This window comes from Talpa occidentalis, unplaced genomic scaffold, assembly GCF_014898055.3.
Source record: "Talpa occidentalis isolate TD23 unplaced genomic scaffold, MPIMG_talOcc4v2.1 talOcc4.6, whole genome shotgun sequence".
NCBI lineage: Eukaryota > Metazoa > Chordata > Mammalia > Eulipotyphla > Talpidae > Talpa > Talpa occidentalis.
The window spans coordinates 76,535,218-76,563,214 of record NW_023604972.1 but is presented as its reverse complement, the minus strand read 5'-3'; the positions used below and the strand labels follow the sequence as shown (position 1 = coordinate 76,563,214).

Below are 27,997 nucleotides of genomic sequence, written 5' to 3'. Positions count from 1 at the left end.
GTCTTATGATCCTTGGTATTTCTATGGCATCTATGCTAATTTCTCCCCTTTCATCTCTTTCATCTTCTGTTTATTAATGTTTTTCTCTCTTTTTTCTTTTTGTTAGTCTAATAAAGGTTTTAAATTTTGTTTATCTTCTTGAGGAACCAACTCTTGGGTTCACTGTTTTTTTGTATGGTTTTTAATTGCTATTTCATCGATTTCTACTCTTATTTCTATTTTTCTCTTCTTTCTACTAACTTTAGGTTCTATTTGTACCTCTTTTTCAAGTTACTTTAGGTATAATCTTTAATGAGATTTTTCACATTTTTTAGTGTTTTTTCTAGAGTTTACCGTACCTTTACTTGCCAGAATCAGCTTTAGATTTATAGTATTTTAATTACATTGGCATATAAAAACATTTCTTCTACATAACTCTATTTTCACCTTTTTGTGGTATTATTAGACATGTTTTATTTCCTTTGCTTTTTAAAATAAAGCAGAAGAGAGATTCCCATTATCATCACAGCAGAGTAGGGATGCTAACAGTACGTTAGTAGGTGTTATCCTTCGAAGAAGAGTCTGCTGTCCAGGAAGACCTTCTTGTAAAAGTTTCTCCAGACGAGCAGCTGAGAGTCTGAGCACAGTCAGGGTGGGGTAGCTGAAGACAGAGTAGTGTTTGCTGTTTAGTAACCTTGAAGAGCAGCACCCTTCAGAGTGTGGAGAGGGTGATACCCTGTGTGGAATGACTAAAAGGACACTGGTCTGGCCTGCCAGTGCTCACTACTGGAAGACACTCTCCTTATGGGGCTGTTATGCCTGATGTTGACTTACTGAAAGGAAGGAAATAGTGCACTTTGATTTGCAAGGAGCGTGGGATATAATCTTTACCACCAAACATAATGTTGTACTGACTTTGAGCAGCCACAATACTGAGCTGGTGAGAAGGGGCAAACTCTCTAAGTTTATTTAAAAAGTGGCAGACATGACAGTGACCACAAACAGATGAGTTACATCTGTTCTTCAGAAGTTAGCAAAAGCAGGGAATGTGAGCAACAGACAAGGATGTGGCAGAGCCACCCCAGGTCAGAGAAGGAGGTAGGGCCGAGCTGGGCGCCAGTAGGTCTGGACACTCAAAAAATGGGATCTGAAGCATACCTAGGAACTGGGAAGAGATGAGCAGGGAGTGGGGTTGTGGCTGGAATTCCTAAATCTTTCTGGTTTCCATCTACTTTAAGAGGACATTCGAAGGTTAATTCTGCCACACTTCGTATAGTAGATTTGTGGCAGGGGTCCCATGTTGATTATGCACTGGGCACAAATGTGGGGATGCACCTGGTTTCCGGACTCAGCGTTCAACTAACTGAGAGATGACAGACTCTCATCACTACCCATGTCAACTTTTGAAATAAGCCCCTATGTGTTCTGCCCTTTCACCTCCCATGTCACCCCCTGAGCCCTCTCCTCCTAACTATTGCCAGAATGATCTTTCAGGAGAGCAAATTTACTATGCCCCTCCTCCTTAAAGCCTTCAATGGTTCCCTAGTGCCTGAGTAAAGGTCCTTGTATAGGATATCTGTATGTCCTGAACTGACCTTTTCCTGGCTTCCTAGCCACTACCTGGTTACCATTCCTGTCATGCACATTTCATGTTCCAGTAATAGCTTACAGGCACAGGTTTTGTAATGTTTATCTTTGCTTATACTTTTCTTTTTGCTTGGAATATCATTCCTTTAATCTTCTTTCCCATCCTTGGTCATCCCTTCACCCCCTGTCCTGATTATTTTAAGAAATACTTCTCATTCATTTCAGACTGGATTAGATGTTCAACCTTTGAGGACCCTGAATTTAGCTATAATCTTATGTTCACCACAGCATATGTACTTCTCTCTCCCTCACTTGTGAGTGCCTCCTGGTTGTGTCTTGTTTATATTTGTATCAACCATGACTGAGCATAATATCTGGAACATAGTTGGTACTCTAAAAGTATTTTGTATAAATGAGATGAATTATCCTAAACTTGCCACCTATATAACTAATATTACGCAGCATCTCTTTTTTTTCATTTTTTTAAAGATTTATTTATTTATACAAGAGCTGGGGTACAGGCCAGATGTGCGGGAGGGTGAGAGGATTCATCAGAGACAGAACAGGGAACAGAACAGGCAGACTGACTGAAATACACTGCTGAGGGGAGCAGCGGATGAGACAGGAGAGGTCTGCCCTGCCATGTGGGATTCTTGCCTGCCGGCCGGAATCAAACCTACACTGCAAAGGCTGCGGGCAGCTTCACAGTGCGGTGCTCAACCGCCTGCGCCACCAGGGAGGCCCTTCATTTTTGTTTTTTAACGTTTTATTTTATTTATTTATGTATATAAGAACTGGGGTGTAGGGCAGAGGTGTGCAGGATTCACCAGTGGGGAGCAGAACAGGAAGATCTACTGAAATACACTGCTGAGGGGAGCAGTGGGCTAGATAGGAGAGGTCTGCTGTGCTATATGGGTTAACTCCCTGGCCTGGGATTGAACTTGTGCTGCAATGGCTGGCGATAGCTTGATAGCACTGAGATTTTAACCCCTTACCACCAGGGAGGCCCTGTAGCATCTGTTTTGATTCTAACTGGCATCTGGAAGCAATAGTTTCCTTCATTTAACCATAGGACCTGAATTGTAGCGACCCACAACCTGCTAGGTTGAATGCACCTGAAAACCTCAGGAAATCTTGTCACTGTGCATTTGATTGTGTGACTACAACTTGAGTTGAGCAGGGAGAAATGGAACCTGGCCAGCACCATGCATTCTGCCTGGAATAGAACAGTGGTGCCATTGCAGTCATGTGAAAATAAAGGTTACTGTGGTGTCATCCGAGAGTGCTCTCTCTTGAGCTCTAGCTTGACTATATGGTCTCATTTCACCTCCATTACTGCTCTGTGCCTCTGAATGGAGAAATTTGCATCGTCTTATATCCACAGAGGAAAGCAACATATCCCTGATCTCCTCGATCTGGTCCTGCTAATCACCCTGGAGTAACAGTGTTGAGCAGAACAGTGAATGTGATCTCAGACCCCTGGTTGCTCAGTAATTGCTATCTTCTGTAGTGTACCCCAGCCAGGTAACATGATGAGAGTGGTAAACAACTTGGGGTAGTTCTTATCATCACTCTTCTATGCCCAGCTCACCCTGGTGGTCCCACTTGTTGCATTATTAGTTAGGGCTCCCCTTTCTTCCTCTTAGCTGAGGTCCACAACACTGAGTGGTAGGTGGAAACTGTATTCCATACTGGGTGTGGTGTTAGGTGTGGGTTCCTATGAGCTGGCCACTCATGGGCAGCTGTGGCCTATTTGCTATCTACAAATCACAGCAGAGAATTCCTTGACCACCTACGGAGTATAGCTCATACCACGAGGCAGGCCCTGGGACGCCTAGGACACATTGGCCTGATTACGTGACTATCTCCACGGTGGTCTCAGGATAACTCTGCCTGTGATAACATCAAATAATTTGCTGATGCAAATGTCTCTTGACGTATGGCCACAATGTCCCCTTCCCTGTCCCTCGTAAAACTTTGTCCTCCATTCCTAGCCTCTCGGGACCTTATTCCTCATGCCATTGTCACATGATCAGCTTTTACTAGCCTGTATGCTTTCAATAAATGGCACAAGAACTTCTGCTCAAGTAGCAGAGACTTGCTTTGCAAACGTCCCTCATCGCAAAGCGGCAACAAAGTTCCGGTTGCAACAGTTAGGTTCCCACCTGAAGGGAGGATGGGTGTTGAGTATAACTGCAATACAGACCAGAGCATGCAGTGTGCTTCCAAGATGTGACTGACACTTGCACTGCTCAGAGAGCGAGTCTACCTTTTCCTTTTCTCTCAGAGTGGGATTTTATTTTATCTTCATAGAAATGAAGTTCTTAAAACATGTGTAATTAAAATCCCCACAAAACCCAATCTTTGTTTTTAGTGTGAACCAATGGGAATAAGGATGATCTCACAATCTGCAATAAAAAGGTCATCTCTTGATCTTGGATGTTTCCCAGCTAAGCACATTCAGGACGTCATTGCTGGCAATGGAAAGCCCAGCGTGCCTGCAGCCTCCACACTGTGATTTAGTGAGGGGAGTGACTGAGGGTATTTTTGTCAGAGGAACCGGTTCTTTGCTTAGCCTCAATATTTCATAAAAAGCTCATTGCAGCAAATTTTTCATTTGGCAGCATCTGCTGTGCTATCATCTTGATATCTTCACATTAAGTAATACTGACACTTCAAGGTCAAATTGACATGATGAATATTCAATTGTCAGCTTCTGTTAGTTCTATACATTTGTAAAATACATATATTTATATACATATATATATATATTTCTGTGAAGATGCAGGCAAAGCATATAATCAATAGTTTCTGGAAAAAGGAAAAGTTAGAAATCCTGAAATCATAGGGAAAATATAAAAGTTCAAATTTTCTATAAGAACAAGATGATTGTGACCAGAACAGAAGGAGAAAAAAGGGGTGGCAAATAGAATAAAAAAGGATTAATTGTATAGCACAGGATGAAAACTAGAAATTTGGTGGTGATCATAATATAGTATGTAATATAATACATACAGATATTGAATGACGATGTATACCTAAAACCTATACACTGTTATAATGCGATATTACTTCAATAAAATTTAAAAAAATAAGATGTTCAAATTTTCAGATATTGAGTGATATTGTAGGAAAACCACTAGAATGGATCACTATAATGAATACTGCACTTGATTCTGATACTGTTGATCTTGACAAATCTTTTAAACTGTAGATCTCAGTTTCCCCAGTTGTCAAATTAGGACAATGAATTACCTCATTGTCATAGACTTTATGCCTATTTTTATTCAAAATGATGGGTTTTCTGTATGTCATTAGAAAGAACTTCCAAAATGTTGGAAAATAGTGACACACACTAGGGAAATAAAGGATGTGAGTTTTTTAATTTATTTTTTGCTTTCCTGAACACTCAAAAATAGAATAGAATATGCAGCAGTCTCTTAAATGAATAGATCAAATGGAAATCACGATGAGACGCATAAAGTTGGGAAATCAGTCTGCAATGTGCAGGGACTAGACTAAGAGAAATCAGACCAGTTTGCATTTCCAGTGGAGAGTGTACAATACTGTGGCAATGAAGAATCTTTACTGGAACTGTTTTAGAGGTTATGTAATTATGTGTGGCATGTGCAACTTTGTGGCCAGAAAGCAGGGATGTCAAGTACAGTGTGTCTTTATCAGTGGTCAAGTCTGAAATGACTGAGAAATATCTGCTTCTGAGCAGTCTTGGAAAGTTCAGGATTCCATTTGAGGGTAATGCAAGCGTGTGTTTCTGGAAGTCTGCCCGGTAACCCAGAACACACAGAAAGGTCTTAGGGTAATTCGATCAGTGTTTCTGTAAAAGAACACCAAAGCCACAGATTCTGTTACTGGCAAGACAGAAAATGCATTATATGGGAAGACAACATGTTTCCTAGGATGACGGCTTGGCCTAGAGGGGGCTCCAGAGAGTTAACTGACAGCAATTAGGAGCAATGATTAATGCTAACCTAAACTTCTGGGAACCCTGCTGAAATATGTTTGCCAGGGTATGTTGGTGTTTGCAGCACTGTTTTCTGCAGCCTGATGCAATTTTGGTTGAGGTCCTTTTAATTTGGGGGGAGATATTCATAGAATGTGTGGCCATAATCTTTCCCCATAGACTGGCTTATTAGTAATTTCTTGGGTGCAATATTGATAGCTACTGTGAAAATGACATGCCAATTCCTGTATATCCATAGGTCTGGTCTTATTTGTCCTGCGGAATGAGGAGAGTATGAAATCTGGGGATATTAAAAGCAGATTCTAGGTAACGTTCTGTGAGCTCTTTGATCAAAGCTTTGGTTTATGACATTATATGTTTCAGGCAAATAGCACAGTATACCTGCCCTTTAAGAAATTTCCCATGATCTCTTGAGGCAAATGTCACAGTATACCACCTTTTATTTCACCTTGTTTCTGAAATCTATACTTGTAATACTCATTTTCATTTACTCATAGAAGATCATAGGTCTGTCGTATGATCTTTTGTTCCATTTCTAGTTTTGACTTCATCTTGGCTGATTTCAAAATCTTAGGTTTTTTGCTTTCTTCACCTTCAAACTAACCTACTCAACCTCATACTTTAGCTGCCCACTTCCAGAGTCGAAATTAACTTCTCTATCTTGAAGATCGTATACCTGGGCAATCCTCTTTTTGCGATTTTCTGTCTGTTTAGGTCAATCACTATATTACCCTGAATATATAAATTCTTTCACCTTTATTAAAATTTATTTTCTCTTTATCATATATTTTCAATGTTTCAAATATTTCCTATGTTTTTTATTGTCTCCTTATCCAGCTCATATTTTATGATTCAAGACTTCAAATACTCACTGCCTTACTAATTCCCTAAGCTAGCTTGCCACATCCTCTATTTATTCTTATAACCCCAGTTCTGGATGAAACATAATGTCTATTTCCTCTATATTCGTACCTGGGCTGATGAGTGTTCTTGAAGAAATATCATGATTTCCAGTTTGGTAAAGGTTGACTAGATTATTTGGACAAATTTCTCCTGCTGACAACTACTAAAAGTGCTGGAAATAATATTAAAAATATCTGTTAGCTCAAAATTATTTTGCAGGTGAAGATTAGTGCTTAATCACATTACAATTCTGCAGAGAACCTAAAACAGTCTTGTACATACAAGCTAGTCAATAAAATTATTTCTTTTAAAACATCAAAGAATTAATAGTATGTTTAGAAATTTTCAAACCAAAATTAAGTAAAATTAGGAGACTGAAGAAGTAAGCTGTAAACCGAGGTCACTTGACCCAGAAGGTATTTTCTAATTTTGAAAAAAATTTGGTAAGCTTGTAAGGTAAGGGAGCAAGATTTATGACTCAGAGCCAATACATTTGGAGAATCTTATAGGAGACTCTCCTCTTAGTAAGCCATAACAACAGAGGGCTACACTCTCAATGAAGATTGAGTCAGAACGAAACTGGAAAGTTTGCCTTGGAACTGCACAAATGAGAAGGAAAACTTCCTTCCAAAAAGTTGTGGGCACTCATCAACCCGTGCAGATTTGCAAACTAAGGTTGTATAACCTGAGGAGTCTAGGGAAAACTTAAATCATATTTATTTTAAGATGGTTCTAGATCACTTACCAGTGGTAGTGTCCTTGGTAACAGGTAGAAGTAAATTTAGATCTTTTTGGAGGTTAAGTCATGTATGCTGAATTTCGAGGAATTTTCACAGATATTTTTAAGGGAGAGGAAGGTATTTAGTAAAAAATAAATCAAGTACACAAGGGAACACAATATTAAGAGAAAGAAACATTAGTAATAATAGAAGAAACAGTTTGAGGTCCACAAAGACTTCATAAACTGAACCACTGAACACAAATTATAAACACTTATGCTTATCTACTTAAAAAAATAGATGGAAAACACAGGAAGGTCTAAAAATTGACCTACTGAACTTGAAAAAGAGACCAGTAAAATTTCTAGAAAGGAAAAATAAAAGGCAACTCAAATTAAACTCAGTGTCTAGATTTAATAACAAATCATTCACAGAAATAATGGGAAGGTGTATGAAGATATAGATGACAAGAACATTACAGAATAAATGGAGAGAAAAACACACAGAAAGAGAGAACTTAAGAGTCCTGGAGGAAGATGTCTAATTTGAGGAGAGAGAAAATAAGGCAAAGATAGTATCTGATGAAATACTGAGAATTTTGCAGAATTGATGAAAAGCATCAATCTAAAAATTCAAAAAATCATCAAAAATCTTAAGCAGAATGAATATGACTTCTATATCTAGATACTTGATTATGAAACCACAAAAAAGAGAATATTCAAGTCAGTCAGAGAAAAAATTCAGAATACTTTTAAAGGAGCAACAGGCTGACTGTCCACTTTTCAATACCAGTAATGAAAATCAGATGTCAGTGGAATGATATCTTCAGGTTCCTGAAAGAAAATAGCTCCAAGTTAGAATTCCTTACCCTGAGAAAAATCTTTAAAATATTGGACCTCCCTGGTGGTGAAAAGGGGTTAAGTAGAACACTGTCAAGCTATCAGCAGCCTCTGCAGCACATTTGATCCCTGGCTGGCCAGGGAGCTACCCACATGGTGCAGCAGACCTCTCCTGTCTCGTCCACTGCTCCCTTCAGCAATGTATTTCAGTCAGTCTGCCTGTTCTGTTCCCCACTCTGTCTCTGGTGAATCCTCTCACCCCTTGCATCTCTGGCCTGTACCCCAGCTCTTGTATGCATAAATAAATAAATCTTTAAAAAAAACTTTAAAACATTAAGATAAAACCATTTTCCCCAAAAAGATAGTGTTTGTACCAGCATACCATCATCAATGAAATTCCTTTTTGTTTTTTAACACCCCACTCACACAATGAACAGATCATTGAGTCAGAAGAGGAATAGGGACACAATAGCCTTAAACAAAGAATTAGACAATATGGAGCTAACAGACCTCTCTATGGCCCTGCACCTCCCCCAAAGCTGAATACACATTCTTCTCAAGTGCACATGGGACATCTTCAAGATTGAGCATATATTGGGTCACAAAATAAGTATCAACAAATTCATGAAGATTGAAATCATACCATGCATCTTTTCTGACAATAAAGGTATCAAAGAAGAAATCAACTACAAAAAAGAAGAAGGGAAATCCTCCAATATGTGTAGACTGAAAACCACACTACTGAAAAACTCCTGGGTTAATGAGAAAATCAAAGATGAAATTAAAAAAATGCTTTGAAACAAATGAGAGTGACACACAGCGATCCAAAACTTATAGGATACAGCAAAGGTGGTACCAAGAGAGTATATACAGTCATATAAGTATGTACTGGAAGAAAAGTTCCAATATATAACAGTGTGCCTGTCACCTTGAAGAACTAGAAAAATAAGAACAAACAAAACTAAAATCCTGTAAAAGAATAATAAACCTTAGAACAGAAATAAATGAATAGAAATAAAAAAGACAATCCAAACTATCAATGAAACCAAAAGCTGGTTCTTTGAATAACTAAGCAAAATAGACAGATGTCTAGATAAGCTCAAAAAGGGAAGAAAACAAACAACTAGCATAAAAAATAAATGAGAAGTCACAATAGACACTGTAGTAATTCAGACTCTGCAATAATTCTATGTCTAGGTATCTACCCAAAGGATACAAGAAACACTAATTCAAAAGGAAACTTGCACTCCTATGTTTATTGCAGCGTTATTTACAATAGTCAAGATATGGAAACATAAGTGCCTTAAAACAGATACGTGAATCATGAAGATGTGGTGTATATATATACACAGTGTGGAAGGCTGCTCAGTGATCAAAGAAGATATGCTCATGTCATTTGCAGTAACATGGATGGAACTGGAAAGGACTGTGCTAAGCAAAATAAGTCAGTAGGAGAAAGACAAATATGGAAGGGTGTCACTTAATGTGGAATATAGAGAAACCGAACAAAGGGACAGATAAAAATCCAACTTAAATACAGTGACTCCCCCTGGGTGGGGGAGCGCCTATACTTACAAAATACTAACATCTATGTAAACCAATGATACTTCAATAAAGGAAAAAAAAATCCATCCTTCACTACACAATTGATACCTTTTACCTGGTTTACCCAATCTCCTTTTCCCTTCCCTTTGGTAACCACTAATTTTTAATTATTATTATTTTTTATTGCATTAACATTGGTTTTCAATGTTGTACATGGTTTCCAGGTATAGGATCATCCCATTCAGGTGTTTTTACCACCCCACACCCACCAACAAACATTGTGCTACCTCCCCATTTTATTTTCTTCCCTCCTCATCTGGAAGCCTCAGTTCTATAGGCAGATTTCTGTGGTTTGTTTTTTCCAGACCCATTTGTTTATTTCACTGTATTCCACATGTAAGTACCACCATCTGTGGTAACCACTAACTTTATTAAAGGAAATTCTAAAGGAAATTGAGCCAAAATGAAAGGCCCAATAAAAGAAGGAATGGAGAATAAAGAAGTGATAAATACATAGGTAAATATAAATGGACACTCGCTATATAGAATGATAATATATTATGGAGTAAAAATACTAGAAAATACAAGATGACATATGGTAAGTAAAGTTAATGGAAGCATTCTACAGTCTTTTATTATGTGGTAGGAGGGTAAAGGTGTTGATAAACTTAAGAAATATTTGTTTTACCATAAATATATATTTTATCTCTCTGTGCTGTATTTTACTATGAAACAAGTATTTTTTTTTTAAATCCAGTATTCAATTCTATGTTTATGGTCTTCAATTTCAGTCAACAGTATTTTCAGTGCTTCCTGACAATCCAGCCTTATTTCCATAGTCATGTCCCTCCCATTCTTCACAGGAACACTTTCACATATTTTCCAGTCTCTCCATCTCCTGCTCTTCAACTACATCTCATCTTCTCACCATCCTTACACTCAACCTTATCTCCTAAGTTACAAAGCACATGGAAGCTATAAACTGAGAGCTTTTTCAACTTTCTGCTACGAACACTAAAGCTTTCTCATTGTGAGAATCAATCCTTTCCTAGTATATTTGCTGCTAAAAGGACAGTTTTCTCTTCTTTCTCCAATCCAGTAAAGATTATTTATTTCTTCAAAGGGATTTTTGTCCTTGCTACCCCATCCTCCATGCACATCCCTCTGTTTAATTGACCTTTTCCCTTAGTAGTTATACATGCTCAAATTCAAGTATTATCTATCATAAAACATATTTGTGCACACACAAATCCTTTGACCCCAAAGTTCCCTTTTAACAATAATCCTTTCTTTTTCATAGCTTCCTGAAGCCATTATTTCTACACTATCTCTGTTTCATCAATTCCTGTTCAATCTGCTAGAAGAGCAGTTTTCAAACATTTTAATATCAGAACCCCTTTTAAATTTTTGGATATTGAAGTCCTCAAACAGCTCCCATTTAGGTAGGTAGACACAAACTATGGTCTCTTTCCAAGTGGATGAATGCTCCATCGTCTTTATATTTACTTAAGAGTGAATATCACTAGACCAGAAATAATCTCTTACTAATTATGTAATTCCTGATTCCTGACTCAGAACTCAAAACTCTTTCTGGTTAGGATTAACTCTACCTGGTTACTTTTCTGGTCTCTCTAATTCTTGGCTGGTCATGTGAAAGAGTAAGCTAGTGTTTTAGTTCAGTTTCTTTCTAAATTTCTTTTTTAGGTGCTTTGTGTAGATTGAAAACAAAAAGAAAGAACAGTTTATGAAACAGGAGTACAAAACCAATTTATCCCACTACTTGGAATACATGAAAAAGACCAAAAAAATCCAATTTCACACTCCAGCTGAAGTCTGTCCTATATCTGAGAAAATTGCCCCAGGTGTCCGCCATGGAACTTCTGCTTGAGATTCTAATATGCTAAAGATGATTTCTCAGGAGATATTATTTGTCTGTAAAGTGACTGAGAAAAAACATTGTCAATAGCAAATTAAAATAAAGCTGACATATAATATTATTATTCTGGCCAAAGGTAGCAGTTTTATTTTATCTCCAGGAAAAGCAAGAGACATATCAGGATGCCCAAGAATAAAGCTGAGGTTGATCAGGTCAGCACGCTACCTGAAAGTTAGTTTAAGATGGCTTTGTAATGAAACAGTCTGCCCCTTGCCTCCACTGAATAGAGATTTATTTTTGAACTTTAATATCTCAGAGTCCTTAAAAAGAATATATAAGACAGAAATGACTTGCAGTAAATTCCATGATATGTGTGAATAGTGCTGTCGCCAGATTCTGCCGTCATTTCACACATTATATTTGAGCTATAACTGAATAGGCTTCTGCTAGCCCTGAGGAGATGTGAGCTGTGGTGTGTGTGTGTGGGGGGGGGCGTGTGTGTGTGTGTGTGTGTGGGGGGTGGTCTTTGATGGGGAAGGTGGCAGTTGGGGGGCCAGGTAGGGGCAAAGCTGGGTGAGAAGCATAGTTGAATAGTCCTTGCAGACTTAGTATCCAGGCCTTTGTGGGAGACAATTAGCCACATTGAATTAAGATGGTATAAATGGGGTGGTTTAAAATGGGAGGGAATGTAGCTGGTGATAATGTCTTGAAAATAAAAATTATATGCCTAAAGCCACCCAAGAAGTTGCCTGTTTTAAAAAGTAAAAGGATGATTTCATTTTTCATAAGTACACTTAGTACAAAAAACCAAAATACAGAATTTGCTTCCTATCTGAGTGCAACGTTTAATCTGAAATATGGTCTGAGGCAAAGAGAAGCAGCTTCCCTGCAAAGCCTAAGCGGGCCTTTGTGCTTGCCAGCTTTCATTGAGTACACGGGTTGCCTTAGTGATGAATGTCCTGCTTTGTGTGGTCTCAGCATTTTTTTCTGGAGAGGCCGTTTTAATGAGAAGGTGAATAGAGAGGGCTTCTTTTGAAACTAGGGTAAGAGGAGGGCCACTTCTGAAAATGCAAGCATAATGGGGCCATTCCTTATCACAGAGATCTGACAATCCCTAGAGCCTGCACATCCCCCCTCCCCCTTTTTGGCTAACTACTGTTTTGGATTGGCCTTTGGTCTGAACCCCTGGCATCTTCTGGAAGTAAAGAGTGAGTAATCAACCAATCAGATCTCATTTTCTCACTTTGGGCTTATCTTCTGTCCGAAAAGGGACTATTCTTGCTGTTTCAGGGAAGGACACACCCATGCTCCTTTCTCCTACCTATTTAAATTTTTTTTTTTTTTTCAGATTTACCCACACACTAAAAATTATGCTTCAGCCTGTTTGAACACAGTTTTTCCTTCAAGATCCATTATGTGGGGTAGGAGTGGGAGGAAACCATGTAATTGTTATATTTTAGGACTTGCTTGGGGCTAGCTTTGATTGAACACACACACAGAGTAAACTCTTGATTATCCATGCTAATGGAAGGAATAGTAATTCAGACCATACACATTGTTTCTTGACTTTGAAATGTGTTATGTGATTTTCTTTTTCTTTTTTGAAAGCAGTAGCAGGTGGTTTACTTAGAATAATAGTGAATTACTTTGTGTGGCTGGTGCTTTTGGTAGGCAGAACTGAGAGGTTCATTCTCTTGCTTCTCCCCACACACAACTTCACCTGTCACTGAATCTACTGCCTGCACACAAATGTTCTCCTTTGTATTTTCCCTTCTCTTACCAAAATGAACTCTTAGAAAACTGGGGAAGGGGTAAGTCTTATTTGATAGGGAACTAGTTTAAAGAGACGTACTGTCAGATATTTACATTTAAAGGGGAGTCAACCCTGAAGCTAAGGAAACAAAAATTACTCTTTACATAATAATCATTATTTGCACAAGCAGGTACATTCCACAATGGCATGTATCTATAGTTACTATTATTATTATTATTGTCTTGGTAGTGTGTATTTATATTTGTTTTGTATCCCCAGTGTTGAGAAAGATCCTGGGAATATAGTAGGCATTGAATATTTTTTTGTGGACCAAATGAATGAAACATTTTATAATTTTTTATAATATGGTAAAGATGTTCCTACAACTGTTCTATAATATAGGCATTATAGTCATTGTTGTTAAAATGCTACTTTCTGCTTTGTTGATTTGTCAGACAAAATTTTCACCATCCTTTTGGGGACAGATTTTCTTTGGAGATAAGTGGCAAAGTGGTATGCTGCTTACTGTCTGTTTCTGTCATCTGACCTGGTCTGTTACTGTGTGTTTGTGTGTGATAAACCTCTCACTCCATGGGACAATGGAAATCTCACCCCAGCTATGCTCTCACCAGCCTATTTTCTTACTAAATAAAGTTATGCAAAAGACCTTTGAATTTTGTTGAGAATACAAAGAAAAGGTCACAATGGAATAGACCTCATTTCCCTTTGGGATTTTCTCAAAGGAGATGAGATTACAGTGTAATATGATGGAAGATGACTGCTATTCCACCTGAGGGGTGGAACTTGGTTTGGGGTTTGGGACCCTCCACCCCCACCCCTGCCGCCAATAGCCAATAGCTTGACTCTGCATCAAAGCAGGGTTGAGGACCAGCTCACAGGTAATATTTGCTTAGGTCCACTCATTTTATGCGTCCTCATCTTCAAAAGCGTGGTAATAATACTTCAGTGTTATTGGGGGAGTTAAGTCTTAGAAGGTGCTCAAAGTGTAAGGGGGGAAAGGATGTCCTAAAGCTAATTCCATACAGGCTTTGTGGACCCCACCCCCACTCCAGACCAAAGCCATCAGGACATTGGAAAGACAACTCCCATCACCACCAAAGGGAAGGTTGCTGGAACCTGAGGGTGGGGTTAAGCAGCCAGGTTTGATAATACTGGACACATGGGCTCTGGAGAAGATCCCCCATTTTGGCTCCCCACCAGCTCGCAGCGTTCGGCCAGCTCTGAGAGTGCCTTTGGGTTTCCAGGTCGGGGGATCGGGTAGGACGCATTAAAGACTTTATTTCCCTATTTTCTCCCTAACTTGTACATTTCCTCATTTCCCCTTCCCCTGTAAATAAACCTTTTGTGTGTGCCTGTAGTGGAGTATTAATAAGTCCCTTTTAAGCGCGTGGGTGGGAACCCACAGCCAGGCAACCCGTTTTATATCGGGGTTGCTTCGTTACAAAAGGGCTTGACTTTATTCCTGGAACATGCAGAATTATTGACTCTGATTAACACCCCTTGAACATACTGTTTTGAGCCAGGAACTATATCAGATAACCTTTACTATATCAAATAACTATATCATTAACCTTTACAGGCTCTATCATTTAATTCCACATCAACCCATTCTTTTCAATGAGAAAATTGAGGCTCCTAGATGTTAAACAAGAAGCCCAACATTAGACAGCCATTGAGTGTGGGGAATTCAGACCTGTATCTGTCTCTCCATTTTATAACATGCAGTCTCCCTGAGTTTCATTGCCCCCCAAATGTTGATTTTATTTATTTTATTTTTTTAAAAGATTTATTTATTTATTTATGCAAGCATGGGTACAGTCAGAAGCGCGGGAGGATGAGAGAATTCACCAGAGCCAGAACGGGGACATCCTTTCCCTCTAACAGGAGCAGAACAGGCAGACTGACAAGTACACTGCTGAGGGGAGCAGCGGGAGGCAGGAGAGGTCTGGGTGCCGTGTGGGTCCCTCACCTGGCAGCCGGGGATGGAACTGGCGCTGCAGAGGCTGGGCAGCTTCGTAACCTAGGGCTTAACCGCTGTGCCAGCCACTGGGGAGGCTCCAAATGTTGATTTTACTTACAGCCGAGTCCCCTAATGACATGTATCTCACCTTAAGATAGTGGGAAGGTAAAAAGAAAGTAAAACACCCACCAGGACACTTATCAAAGAAAGCTGTATTTAACTCTCTAGCCATCTCTCCTTTGTGTTCTCCGGAAGGTGTGCTTAGGGCTCGGCCCTGGAACTTGGCACGGCTCAGCTGGAATGACCCTTTCTGAGAAGCTTACCCCAGACTGCCTGAACTGGGGTTGTTATTCAGCCATGCCAGTCACTATCAAGGCACTTAACACAACTTGAAAAATCTATGTGCATTTGTTTGGGTCCTTGCCCATTCCCCAGGGCACTATGAGGGCTTTGTGAGAAGAGATTTGCTGTATCTTTAGCACATAGCAGAGCTTGGACCTGGGAGAGGCAGAATAAATAATGTAAGTGATTTACAAATAAAGCCTTGGAACCCTTGGGCCAAAGCTGCAGTAGCAAAAGCCAAGCTTTGTGTTGTAACAAACTCATTGTCAGACTTTCAGCAAGAGATAAAAGGAGGGTGTGGGGACTAAAAGTTGCCCGAATTTCTCTGCCTTGGTCTGCTTTGTGCTCTTTTGATGTCAGGAGGGAGCTGTTCTGATTCTTTTGCCAGGGACTAAGGCCTTGAGGTGCAGCTAGTGGCTAAATATGTTTCGACTCAGCTTCTGCTTCATGCTCATTAACTCCACTTCATAACTGGCCATAGGGAAAGATTAATTTAGTGACCAATCTTAATAAATAGATGTTTCTGGTTTTACATTTCATGCTTTGCTCTCAGAGGCTAAGAGCTTGTTGAAGTGCCAGTTTCAAGATGTCAAGGGCAAGCAGCTGGGCTTGGGGGAAGTGCAGAGATATTTCTGCTGAGCCTTTGTTCCCCAGCTCACTTGCAATCACCAAAACTGCAGTGATGACAGGAAAAGCCTTGAACATCCATTTCCTGTGCAACCTAAAAACCACATTTCTGAATAGGATTGCCTTTGTGAGGTATTTCCACACATAAGGCCCTTCCGGGCACATCAAGTCACACTTGCCTAAGATGTATTGTCAGAAAATTTTGATTTTGCCACCGTATATATATTTGTTAAATTTATTTATTTATTTGTTTGTTTATTTATTTATCTTGGTCACAGCGTGGCATCAGACATAGAGATCTGTCATCTCTTCTCCCTGGAAAGCCATGCAGAGAGTTTCCACTTGGAGGAAGCTTGTTTCTGGACAGCCATCTCCAGAGAAAATTGAGTGTGAGGTACCAGACAGTAAACAACATTGTATCTCATGGGGGCTGAAGTGACCTGAATAAGTTCCAGAGCGAGTCCAGGGAAGCAGCATCATTGTTACAGTGTGTGTGCGCCCATGTCTGAGTATAATTGTAATGTATAATTAATACAGAGCTAAAATTAAACTGCTGGGTGAAGGAGACTGGCAGACTGAAAGGCTGAGGAATATTAACCTCGAAGATGCATCTTGATTAAAGCAACTGTAGATGCCGGGGCTTAGCTTCACTGAAGGTGTGAGGGTGTTTTGTTCCTTTTTGTTACTATTTCAGCCTTGAGCAATGAGGAGTTTTGCAGTTTATCCACTCCCCAGACCCAGCCCCCAGTCCCAACCCCAGTAAGAAACCCTTGTTTCATTTAATCTTGTCCTCAGGCCACTTAAGCACTTTGGTTTTTCTAGATAATTAGTTTCTCTCTAGTGGGGAGACTCACAAAGCAGGCAGAAACAGGACATAAACACTCCTCTCCTGGAGCTGCTCCTTTGCTGTCTGTCAGCAGACTTTGCCATGAAGATGTGTCTCCCAGAGGACTTGGGAATACTGCTCACAAACACCCTTCACAGTGGTTCTTTTTGACCTCACAGAGACAACTGCTTGACATTGTTACCCTTGTTTATCAATGGAAGTTTGATTCTTGGAGTCCGTATTCCTGGAAACAATTATCAAGGTAGCTAAGTTTATTTTTATAGTTTAAGCCCAGACTTCACTTTAGTCTTTGCATTATGATTTTAACTAAATGTGTGACTGAAGAATATAGAGACGGGGGTGGCGGGGTAAATTGGGTAAGTGGATCAATTGTATGGTGAAGGAAGCTAGAGTTTTAGTGGTTGGACATGTTACAGGATGATCCCCAAGGAAAGGGGAGTTTCCAGTTTCCCTGCCCCACCCAAGGAAGGGTGGAGCCGAGCAGGGAGAGGGAAAACCTGGAGAGGAGATGGGAAGGAAGAAGCATGGAAATCAAAGAGACCTGGAGGAGGCACATGGAGCAGAGAGACACATGAGGAAGCTGCACTTGATTCTTGGCCTTGGACTTGTACAAGGAATTGGTGACATTGGAGGGAGACGCAAGAAACAGTGGTGAGAGACCCAGGGTGGGGTTAACAATGGCAGCATTTATCTTGATTTTGCACTTTTCCTTCCAGATTTGTCTTGCCCCTCTGCCCCTTTACTATGGGTCTCCACCTAGAGGTGCCTTAGGCTTGTGGCAGACTTTTGGGTCTCGGTGGCCCTGCTTTGGGCCAACCCTGTTTGGCTGGACATTCACTCATGAGAGTGTTGTAGAGCAACCCCGATACAAAACGGGGTGCCTGACTGTGGGTCCTCACCCGCGCGCTTAAAAGGACTTATCAATGCTCTACTGCAGGCACACGTGAAAGGTTAATAAAAGGTTTATTTACAAAGGGAAGGGGAAATGAGGAAATGTACAGCTCTGGGAGAAAAGTGGGAGACAAAGTTTTAAATGAGTCCTACCTGATCCGCCGATTAGGAATCCCAAAATGGCGCTCTGAGAGCTGGCCGCCAGCCAGGAGCGGTGAAGCCAGGAGGCGAGCGATCGTGAGCCAGAGAGAGCCCAAGGCCCACGTGTTTGGTTTTTTATATCCAACCTGGCTGCCCAACTCCACCCTCAGGTCCCAGCCACCCTCCCTTGGTGGTGATGGGATTTGTCTTTCCCAGAGTCTTGATGGCTTTAGTCTGGAGTGGGGGTGGAGTCCACAAAGTTAATCCTGTATGGGATTAACTCAGGACATCACTTCCCCCTAACAAGAGGATGGGTAACTTTAGGTGCTTGATTTGGAAGCTATATTTTTGTCTTTCCCTTTTCTTCTCTTTATTGCATACTAATTGTATTAAAGTTTTTCATTAAAGGTCTTACACACTAGAGTATGGTTTGTCTTGATGAAGTGGATGGCAGAACCTATTTAAAGCAGATAGGTTTGGGGGTTCTGGGGTGCCCCTCACCCTGTAGTATATAGAGTTGATTAATAATGATGTACAACTGAAACCTGTATACAAGTTATTAACCAATTGTGAATTCAGTAATAATCATAATCATAATAATCATTCAGAGAATATAAAGAAAAGATGATTTTTACTTCTATTTTCTCTAACTGTTTGATACACATAAATAGGCATGAACTAAAGAACCATTTGGCAAGACATGGCTTCTGTTGTCCCACACACCTTCTATATTTGCTCTTAGCTGAAAGCTTTGCCATTATTCCACCAAGGGCTATAGTCATACAAATTCTGCTCCATTTCATTTCTGAATCATGCTTGCCCAATAGCAAGATTTATTTATTTTCATAATTTCTAGCAAATGGTTTCTAAGGAATTTTTCTATTAACTCTCAGAAAACCTCCTAACAAGATGTAGTATACACTCATCACAGCATTCTCCTTGGCTACTGATGAGATGTAATAGGGGAAGAAGAAGAGAAATAGGAAGAGACAAATATTATCAACCCTCATCTACATCAGTGGCAACAAGAATTAGCAAATAATTTTCAAGTTTTCTTCTGTGTTCTGCTTTGGTCACTATGATCTTGAGCAGACAGTTCTATAAGAGACAGCCTAGATTTCTCATTTGTAAATGGGGATACTGAAGGAAAGTTGAATTGTCACTGAGTGTTGAATTAGCAGAGCACTAAACACAGATAGGAATATTTAGTTTGGAGTTCAACAAGATGGTGGCAGAGTGAAGATATGCACAACAAAACTGAAGCAAAACAAAGCCAAAAACCCCTGAGGGAAAAACTGTTAATCAGCATGCACAATAGGAGCATCAGCCCCACAGAAAGCATAGGGAAACTCTTGGTGAACTTGTTTAAAGTAATAATGGGCAGCACAACGCTGAAGAGGGAGCAGTGACTACACTAAAGAACACCCTACTGTTACTGATTTGAGTGCATGCCAACATCCGGGTTCCTAAGACCCAGCACTACACTGGATAAGGCAGTGTATGAACAGACATCCAGGACAGAGAGACATTGCTAGAGAGCTAAAGAAGCAGGAACAGAGTGAGAACTATTGGCTTGAATCTGAGACACAATACAGAGAATGCTGTAGTCTGAATCAGGTCAAAGAGTCTGGGCTTCCTTGTAGAAGATACTGCCACTGAAGTCCAGGCTGAGATATCTGAAACACTGCCAGCCCCCACCCTAAGTAGACATATCCAAAACACTTGCCACTTCCTATCTAAGGTTGAGATAGCTAAAATATCTCTATCTAAAAGTTGAGACATCTAAAATTTCTATATCTGAAAGTCTATTGGAGTTGATCCTTTGATGCCTATTGCCCTGGTCATCTTTTATACCTACCAGTCTTCACCAATTTCAGACCCCCGACTACTCCAGCAAGTTCAAAAACAACCATTGAAATTTGTCCTTACTGGGGCCTCCCTGGTGGTGCAAGGGGTTAAGATGCAACGAATGAAGCTATCCACAGTCATTACAGCACAAGTTCGATCTCTGGCCAGGGAGATACCCACATGGTGCATCAGACCTCTCCTGACTCATGCGCTGCTCCCCTCAGCAGTGTATTTCAGTCGATCCGCCTGTTCTGTTCTCCACTCTGTCTCTGGTGAATCTTCTTAGCCCTCTGGCCTGTACCCCAGTTCCTGTATGTATAAATAAATGAAACCCATAGAAATTTGAAAATAGGGAGACATAAGAACATTGCACAAATGCCAGAACACTGTACAAATATACCTGAAAGGAGCTCTGACTCAGTGAAGTTGTAGAACATGACAGAAGGGGAATTCAGGAAAACAGTTCTGATCATTCCTATGAAACTTAAAATAATGGAAGACAGAAAACAAACAAAAAAAGAATAAAGATTATAAAAAATGAAAATATGAGGCAGCTACATTCAGAGAAAATGGAGTTAGGAAACACTGTAGCTGTTCTAAAAAAAATACAACTGAGGGCCTTACTAGCAAACAAGAGGAATGGAGACAATTTATGAAAACACAATGTTGGGAACACAAGAATATAACAATAAAAAGCAAAAAAGAATAGAAAGATAAGAAGGAGTAAGAATGAAAATAGTGTAAGAGTTCTCTGACACAACTTGAAATAATGTCCATATCACAGGGATCCAAGAAGGAAAAGAAATAGAAAAAGTATAGAAAATCTATTTAAAAAATAATCAGTGAAAACCACCTAACTCTGGGATATGAACCAGAAGTTGTGATCAAAAGGTTCGAAGTGTTCCAACAAAATAACACCAGATAAACACCAAGACACAAAATGATAAATCTGTTGAGAACCAAAGATAAAAAAAGAATACTAAAAATATCGAGAGGAAAAAAGAGTAACCTCTAGGGAACAACAATCAGACTCAGAAGATTTTTCAGTAGAAACATAACAATTACAAAGGGACAGGAAAGCTATTTAAAATACTTAAAGTAAAAGAATTCCAGACCATCTTCACTCCTAATGAGAGAGGTACAGATTAAAACTACATTAGATACCACCTCATACCCATGAGAATGGCAGATATCAAAAGATCCCAACTGCTAGGAGGATGTGGTATAAAGGGCACCTTATCACACTGTTAGTGGGTACGTGAACTGGTGAAACTACTATGGAAAGATATTTGGATTTACCTTAAAATATTAAAAATGCAATCCTGCTTTCCTACTCTTGGGTGTATTGCTACAGAATATGAAACCATGAACAAAAAAACCCATATATTCTACAATACTCACAGCAGAATTATTAACAATAACTAGGACATAGAAGCAATCTAAATCTTCTTCAACTGACAGTGGATCAAAAAGATGTGGTGTTTACATCCCGTGGAATATTATATAGGCACAAGAAAGGATGGAATGCAGTCATTGTAAACAAAACAGAGGGAATTTGAAAGAATTATGTGCAGCAAACAAGTCAGGATGATAAAAACAAATATTAGACATTTATAAGACAGACAACTCAACTTTCAAAAACCACAGTACATCAACAAATACCCTGAGGACTCTGACATTAAGAGGGACAGGGGAGGGAAAGGGACAGGGACAGAAGGGGTGGTAGTAGAGGGGAAAAAAAGAAAAAAATTGATTGCATGCTTCTCTGAGCTACAAAAAATATTTATATTTTCTGGAAATTTTTTATTGCTGAAATTGCAGAAATATGCATCCTGAAATTGATCAAAACATATTTTAAATGATAGGAAATTCCACTTGATAAAATTGGTTTGGGCCCTGCATCGAATTTATTGGTATTAAATTGTTAATTTTGACAACGGCATTCTTTTCATATCTTAATTTTAAAAATTTTTAAAAAGGCTCAAATTGCTTTATGGAGAAGTTCATGTATTAGTAACAGAAAATAATGTATTAAAATGATGCCACAAAATGTCACTGGTTAAGTGTTGTTGTACTTTCCAGCTCACTTATAAAATTTAGAAAATTGAATAATAATAATAAATGACAGTGGACCCAGGTGTTTATGCAAGTAGATTTAGGCATTCTTTTCATATCTTAATTTTAAAAATTTCTAAAAAGGCTCAAATTGCTTTATGGAGAAGTTCGTGTATTAGTAACAGAAAATAATGTATTAAAATGATGCCACAAAATGTCACTGGTTAAGTGTTGTTATTCTTTCCAGCTCACTTATAAAATTTAGAAAATTGAATAATAATAAATGACAGTGGACCCAGGGTGTTAATGCAAGTAGATTTAGGATAACAATGTCTTGGAAGGAAGAGCTAGTGTGGATTTTGGCATGTGTTTGCATAGCAAGCTCATTGTTCTTATCCAAATTGCATCCTTATCAGGGACAACTTTGATGTTGATGAATATAGGAGAATCCACTAAAAACTGCATTTGCATAGGAAGCCCCATAATTTTACTTAACTGATATGCTTATTGGGGGCTTTAAATGTGCTGATGGAAACAGTGGCAGGACTATAATTCATTTTTGCCACTACTGTAGATAAATTCTGTCCAAGATATATTTAGCATTTTTGTTTTATATTGAATTTGTTAAAATAAAGTGTTAAGATTAGACATGTGAAGAATTCAAATGTTGCCAATTTCACTCACCACTAATTCCTAGAGTTGGAATGATTTTTTCCTTTTGCAGATGCAAGGTGTTTGAAAAGTGGTTGAGAAATGCAAATGTGGTATCAGAGTTGTGCACGTGCTATGGTTTCTTTCCTGAGACACAATATGTTTTCAGGATCTGTGATGTTTGCTCACTTTAAGTTAGGATGCTTGAATAACCCAGTTTTCTAACTCTGTGTTAAAGAAATAAAATCATAGTATTTTCTTTATTTTATGAAAGCACTCTTGGCATCTCAGATGTACAGTAAAGTTCATAAAGAAATAAAATTAGATTTTGCATGTAGGTAGAATAGTTAAGTGATTTGATATTTGACATTTGGTCACTTTATCCTCAAAACCTCTTCATCAGGTTACCCCATTGTGCCTGAAATCCTAAAATAGCTCATATCCTTAGATCAAGTCACTAAAATGAAAATGTAATCTGTGAGCAGTTGAAAGTCTACACTAATTTTGCAGATTTGGGTTTATAAGGCTTGTCTATATGTGACTATCCTGGAAACTACTTCTACATTTAAGGATCAGGCAACTAAGCTTTCATAGGCAAGAAGATGATCCTCCTGGCTCTCAACTTATTTAGTCAGCCAATAATATTAAGTAATCAGTTAATTGTCTCTGTAAAAGTGAAAGCTCTAAATACCAATAGTAGGGCATAACTTGTATTTTTTACATTTAACATCAGTTGTTACAACTTTTATCAATCATTACTTCTCTCTGTAAATGTAGTTACTCCTAGGAGTCCTAGTTTTTAGAAGAAGAAGGTTTTGAGATATATTTACACAGAGGGATTGGGAATAGCATAAAGGCTGATGTCTTTGATTGGGTTCCCACAAAATTGATAAAGGAAACAATGCAGAAAGAATGGAAAGCAATTAGGGAAGAAAGAAGGACCAATTTGCTGGGCATTTGCTATGATCTAGGGACTGTGTTCAGTGCTATCTCATTATCTTGTTTATGATGTGATATTTTCTCACATGTTCTCTGAGGCTTTCATGTCTTTGATCATTCAGGTCTCTGAATGTCCTTAGGTTGAGAGTCTCGTATTAGATTCCTTATGACAATTTTCTTTGTGTTTCCTTACTTTGTGAAAGCAAGACCTGAGACAAAGGCGTGGATGCAGCAGTGTGTTTGGTAGATGGTCCTGGGGCAGGTGTGAAGAGTGACAGTGAGCAAAAGGGTGTAGTGCCCACAAGAGCATTGCTCTAAGCAACAGGGTCTCAATTCTGCTAATGTAACAGGGTGGTCCCCAGGAAAGGAGGAGTTTCCAGGTTTCCTGCCCCACCCAAGGGAGAGTGGAGCTGAGAGGGAGAGAAGAAGCTGCAGAGGAGACTGAGGAAGGAAGGAAGCAGGATGGAGCCAGAAGGAGACCTGGAGGAGGCACATGGAGCTGAGAGACACGTGAAGAAACTACACTTGCCTTTTGGTTGTGGACGGGTGACACAGATGTAGGTGAGACTCGTGGGGAGGTGACAATGGCAGCTTTTATCTTGATTTTGATTTTGCTCTTTTCCTTCCAGACTTGTCTGGTTGTTTCTGATCCTTTTCTGTGGGTCCCCACTGGAAGATGCTTTAAACTTGGGGCAGGCTTTGGGGTCTTGCTCTGGGCCAATCCTGCTTGGGTGGACTTTTACCCACGAGGGGACGGGTAACTTTGAGTGCTTGATTTAGAAACTATATTCTTTGTCTTTTCTGTATTGTTTCTTAATTGTATTAAATTTCCTTCCCGTTAAAGTCTCATATGTTTTGTGTTGATGCGGAGGATGGCAGAACCTATTTAGAGCAAGCAGGTTTGTGGGTCTGGGCTGCCCCTCTTCCTGCCCTGTAACACTAAGACTTGATGAGATTTGTATAGAAGGCTTTTAAAACCTGTCTTCTCTAGGACAGGAGGCTGGGGCATCCATCCTTTAGCCCTTATTCCTCATTGACTGAGGATTTCACTGAGAACTATAACTCACCTGCACTTCTGGACTATTTTGGGCAGGGGCTGAATGGGCTCTTGAATTGTCAGAGAAAGTCCTGATCAGAAAGCATAACAAGTTTATGCTTGAGGTGGATGCAGAGACTGGGTTTACTCTGAGATTTCATGTATTGTCTACTGCTGCTGATTCTAAAATCAGAAAGAACTGTGATGTGGGGTACCTGAACACTCCATTCTGGTTCATTCATCACTCCTGTCTGTGATTCTAATCATTCATGTATTCAACAAAATACATTAATTTGGCACTCATTCTAGCCCAGGCTATGTGTTAACCCCCAGGAACACAATAGGAAAGCAACAAATGATCTTCATCTTTAAGAAATTTAGAGCCTTTCTGGTGGCACAAAGGGTTGGACACCATACTATGAAGCTATCTGCAGCCTCTGCAGCACAAGTTTGATCCCTGGCCCTCCAGGGAGCTACCCACATGGCTCAGCAGACCTCTCCTATTTTGCTGGCTGCTCTCCTCAGCAGTGTGTTTTGGTTAGTCTGCCTGTTCTGTTCCCCACTCTGTCTCTGGTGAGTCCTCTCACCCCCCACACCTCTGGCCTGTACCCCAGTTCTTGTATGCATGGGTAGATAAATATTAAAAAAAAAAAGAAACATTTTTCTGAGGAAGAAGCATTTATAAAAATTAGCAGGAGTCAGTAAAAGATTCTATAAGGACAAGAAGCATGGACACTCAGCCCAATCTTGGAAGGTCAGAATATTGTCTTTCGGGGAGACGCAAAATTTATGGTGGTTCAGAAAGCTGGGAGGGTAGCCAGTTATACCTTATAATGGCTGGCCTTCTTGTATTCAATAAAAGTAAACTGGATTGGTTGGAATTCTGACAGTTTTACCTATTAAAATTTAGACTTTAGTAATTTCTATTAAGTTTCTTATTAAGTGTTAAAATTAATTTTATGCCACAGTAGGAATATTTGGCAGGGACATTATCGATTGATTAAGATAACATTTCCATTCTATTGTCATATTTTCTCAATTGTCATTTTATTTTTTGTCCCTACACACACCTTTGGTGAAAAGATAAAAAATAATGAGAGTAAGATGACCTGAATGTTGCTGATGGCAGAACACTTGAGCAATTTTGAAGTAAGCAAATGCCAAAGGAAAATCTTTCAAGGAGACAGGGATTAATTAGGGACCATAAACAGTCTATGATTATCAAGGTTCAATTGGTTTATGTCTGTTTGATTGGATTTCCTAGGTTTGCCTGGATTGGGGGTTTAAATAAGAAAAGGTTTTGGCTGCTGATGATATGTTCTAGAATACTCAGGTGTGCTTTCCCCCAGTGCAGTCTCAAGTGGAGCCTGTTTAGCATCGCTGGCTGCTGAGAGCAGTTTAAGCATTGTCTGTGGTGTCACTTTCTGCCTACTGTGGGAAATTCTTCCCAAATGGTCCTTGGCTGGCATCTTGCCCCAGCTAAAATCAATGTGGTAGAGTCCTTTGAATCTAGGCATGGGGCCAGCAGAGCAAGATCATAATTCTCATGTGGCAGAGAAAGAGGGGGCTGCACAACATTTTCTCCACAGTCATGTACAAACTCTACAATTGCAGGAGCACACTAAAGAATGGACATTTGTGCTCATGTTTCTCCCTCTGGCCTTCATGTGAAAGGAGATTCCCAGGACATATATGAAGAAATTCATTGATTACGTCATTCATATATTCAAAAATATTATGCTTCCACAATGTGCTAGGCATGGCTGCGAGCAGGGCATATGACAGTGAACAAGAGCAGGAAGGTTCCTGCTTTTATGAAGATTACATTCTCAGGGGGAGACACAACAGAAACAATCAAATAATAAACAAGAAAATCATCAGATGGTAAATGCTATCTAGAGAAGTGAAGTTGGGGAATAGGGATTCCTTGGTGAATTTTCTGAAGGCTGGAAGATGTGGAAAATTGCATCTAATTAGTGGAGCTACAGGATAGTGGGGGGTAAAAATCTGGGTGAGCATGGATGGCTTGCATAGGTGGTGATGGTGTAACTATGCTGGGAGAATCCTTAGGAGAATGTGGATAATTGGCTTCATCTGGTTGGGACAATCAACAGGGTATGAAGGACAAAGGAGTTGAGCAAATACTACTTTAGGGTGGGGACCACAGTCCTCTGAGTGGTGCTGATGTCCTGGGGTTCTGTACATGAGCTAGACAGACCTACTTGCTGGAAGGAGGCCAGGGTGAACCTCTTCCCATAAGGAGTTCTCGGTTGGTAGCTGCTAAGTCTTACCGGGCAATTGAATGACAGAGCTGAGAGACTCTGGCTTCACATACTCTGTCATCATCCTGTCCCGAGGGATCTATTCTCATAGCACTTGCTGCATCCATGGCTTTACTCCTGAGAGAGGCTCCATGAGCCAAGAGGTGCCTCATTTTTCCACTCGCTCTATACACCTGCTGAATCACACACCTGTGAATCATAGACTGGGAAGCCAGTTTTCTGTCTCCTATGATAGAGCAGAAAGCAAAATATACTAAATATTGTTATTAGAATACTAAAATAAATTAAGGTATTTTATTAATATCTTAGTTTTTTCCTTCATGCACAATTTTTTTTTTTTTTAACACAAACACCTACATCTTAGAGAGGCCAACTCTAAAATAGGCCTGTCAAAAATAAATACCCACTTCTATCCTATCCATCCCCTTTCTTTTCTCTATTATTTACTCTTACTTTTTTGGGTTCATTTTTTAAATTTTACACTGACTTTGTGAGTTGGATGCTTAAGTCATTGTATTTCAATTTTCCCTAAATACATGAGCGTGTATTCAGATTGTGACGTCCAGTATGACATTAACTATAGCCCAGAGTTCTGATAAATAACTAAAAAACAAAACAAAACCAATGTTAATTCTAAATGTTTTTTCCAAATTTCTGTGATAATTTAATTTTTGAAGCAAAGATTATCTAACACTTGTTTTGTGAAATTTCCAAATGTTTATGATTTGGGGCTATTTTGTGGCAGATTTCTAATTTTATTGCATTATGGTCAGAGAATGAGGTCTGTATTATGTCAATGCTTTGGTGTTGAGTTTTGCTCAGTTGTTTTTAATTTGGTCAGTTTGTATAAATGTTCCAGGTACAGTTAATGAGGATATATATTCTCTAATAATTAATGCTGGATTATATATATTTTTATTAGATTCTCTTATTAGTTGTGATATTCAAATCTTCTGTATCCTCAATAACTATTATTCACTTGATTTTCTGGTTTTTGAAAAAGGTCTATCAAATTCTCTCATTATTGATTGTGCATACTTTCATTTCTCTTGGAAAATATTTTCATCATATTTTTGCTTATGTATTTTCAAGCTAAGTTTTACTGTTTTCAAGCTGTGCTTACAAGATTCAGGATTATTATATTTCATTGAATTGCTTTTATCATTATGAAATG

At 39.3% G+C, this 27,997-nt stretch overlaps 1 long non-coding RNA gene across 1 annotated transcript; it reads right to left on the bottom strand.

Annotated features, from left to right (window-relative positions):
* Nucleotides 1–445: 445 nt before the first annotated feature.
* On the bottom strand, nt 446–27,038 carry LOC129144744 (uncharacterized). The gene is made up of 3 exons (XR_008549255.1): nt 26,833–27,038; nt 6,521–6,623; nt 446–640 (listed from the first exon to the last, which is right to left on the bottom strand). It is a non-coding gene; the product is annotated as an uncharacterized LOC129144744 (long non-coding RNA).
* Between the last annotated feature and the right edge of the window lie 959 nt (nt 27,039–27,997).